Source organism: Gastrolobium bilobum, unplaced genomic scaffold, assembly GCF_033153095.1.
Source record: "Gastrolobium bilobum isolate Gb01-03AN ecotype WA unplaced genomic scaffold, APGP_CSIRO_Gbil_v1 utg8117, whole genome shotgun sequence".
NCBI lineage: Eukaryota > Viridiplantae > Streptophyta > Magnoliopsida > Fabales > Fabaceae > Gastrolobium > Gastrolobium bilobum.
The window spans coordinates 64,837-67,445 of record NW_026896814.1 but is presented as its reverse complement, the minus strand read 5'-3'; the positions used below and the strand labels follow the sequence as shown (position 1 = coordinate 67,445).

Here is a 2,609-nt window from a genome sequence, read left to right as displayed (position 1 = left end):
TAACTTTTTCTCCTTCATCATTTTCAACTACAACTTCTTCAACAACAACTTCTTTTTTTTTCTTATCTTCCACTTTCTTCTTAACTGGTTGAAGCACAAGCCCACTTCTTGTAATAATGGACTTGCAATGCTCCTTTGGATTGACCATTGTATCACCAGGGAACTTTCCCTGTGGTCTCTCAGATATCTTTCTGGATAACTGACCAATTTGGGTCTCCAAATTCCGGATGGATGCTTCCTGGTTCCTGAATGCTGTTTTTATCTCTTGCATGAATGCAAAAGTTTCTTCTCTGAAAGAATTTGACCCCTGAATATAATCTTGAGTAGTCTTTGATAACTAGGCAAAAGCTTTCTCCCATGCAGAGGTATCACCTTATTGTGAAGAATGTGGTCGAGGAGGGTGTAGTGGAGGATTCAACTGATGATTAGAACTGTAACTGAACCCTGGGTGTTGATTCTTATTTTTCCATGGTGGAACATACAAGTTTCGCCCCTGGTTGTTATGGTTCCTCTGATCATACCATACCCCATTCACTTCTGCTTGTTCGGCAGATCCCCCATAATCACAATCATCTGTAACATGGCTCTTCCCACAAATCGCACACACATAATTAGTGTCTACAGAAGCAACCTTTTGAGAAGATAGCTGCTTAGTGAGAGCATCCAATTGTTGTTGCTGTTGTTTTTGCATCTGCATCATCTGATCATTCTTGGTTAACAGGGCATCATAACCATCAAGTTTTATAATTCCCGTTCTTCTGTCAGTCACTGGAGCATTGTCAAACTCTTGAGATGCCAGAGATTCAAATATGCCAAGGGCTTCCTGAGGAGTCTTGGTTGTTAGTGAACCACCAGCTGTGGCATTCACCAATGTCCTTGTGTTGGTTGTCAACCCTTGGAGAAATATTGTTGCTTGATTCCACACTTTTATACCATGTGGTGGACATTTCCTCAAAAGTGTCTTGAACCTCTCCCAGGCTTCATAGATAGACTCTGATTCTTTCTATTTGAACCCTGTGATCTCATCCTTCAATTTTGCCCCTCTTGGATGCTGAAAAGAACCAGGCTAAGAACTTGGTCTGAAGATCATCCCAAGTTGTGATACTCCCTTGAGGTAATGATTGTAACCATCTTCTTGCATCATCCTTCAGTGAATGAGTGAACAACCTCAACAGAATAGCATCTCTGGTCACACCATTGATCTTCACCGTATCACTTAACAGTAATAAATTTTCAATGTGGAGGTATGGATCTTTTGCACTGGTACCAGCAAACTGTTCCTTCTGCACCAATTGTACTAGTTCAGGTTTCAACTCAAAATTATTAAGCTCCACTGTGGGTCGAACAACACTCCCAATTGGTGGGATGACAGTGGGAGTCATGTAATCTCCCAGTGTCCTCTGTGGTGGTGACACATGATTTTCTGCCATGATTTCTTCTTGAACTGTCACACTAGATTCACCCCTTTCTTGTATCTTTCTTTGTCTTGCCGCCTTCCTGTTCTTCCTAATTGTCTTTTCTAATTCTGGATCAAACAAAAGAGAGTTTGGATTAATAGTACCTCACATACACCAGAATTGGAATTAACAAAACTTCACATAAAAATATAAATTGCTGAAAATAAAAGATTCAATCTCAAATATTAATGGTGTCTATCGATGTTGAAGAACAAATCCCCGTCAACGGCGCCAAAAACTTGTTGCAACTTTAGCAAGTGTACTAGTCGTACAAGTAATAAAATGATGAATAAAGATCGTTCCCACGAAGATTTTGTGTTCAAACACCAACTAACCATATATACTTAAGTTGAATCAAACAAAAAGTTATTGATTGCATTGATAATTGTCACCAGAAATTTGAAGTGTATTAAAACTTGATAAAATAAATAAAATGTGAATTGCAATTTTAAAAAACAAGTAGTTAGAAATCAATTTCCCTCAAGCATGAATTTATGTAAGAATCAGTCCTATTATGAATTATCCCCCATGTGATGTTAATCAATCTTTTTCTTATCACCAAAATGTAATCCCTTACTATCCTGGTTGATACATTAATCAAGAACCCTAATCCCTTGATGATTCTTTTCTTAATACATGCATTAAACACTAAGATCTTAAAGATTACATCAGAGTCATAGCATCAATCCCTTGAATACTAGAACACTGATGATGAAATTACCAGTTGTAGAAATAATGTGAACATCCCTGTTCTACACTACTCCTTTGATGGAAAGAATTGATACAGGAAACTTCATATCATCACATAAAAGAAACTCATAATATTCAATCAACTATACATGAATCATCCTTGAGTTCCATTGAAATCAGACTACAAAGAACTCTACTCAGACATAGTAAAAGAAATAGCAAGAGAAGAGGAAAGATCAAACTCCATTGTCTTGATGGTTGAGTCTTCAATCTTCAATTACAATTACATAAAATGTACTAACTATTACAAGAACTAAATCCTAAAGAATTTGGAAAGTCAGAGAAAGTGAAGAGTCAGATCAGAGGATCTGAGATAGGATAGGATCAAATGTGAAGGCCCTTTGCCTTTTATAGTTCTCAAATTACAACTGAAAATCAACCAAAAACTGACTTGGGCGCTAA

At 37.3% G+C, this 2,609-nt stretch overlaps 1 non-coding gene across 1 annotated transcript; it reads left to right on the top strand.

Moving 5' to 3' along the window:
* Positions 1–929: 929 nt before the first annotated feature.
* Positions 930–1,036, top strand: LOC133302175 (small nucleolar RNA R71). The gene has a single exon (XR_009750299.1). It is a non-coding gene; the product is annotated as a small nucleolar RNA R71 (small nucleolar RNA).
* The last annotated feature ends 1,573 nt before the right edge of the window (positions 1,037–2,609 follow it).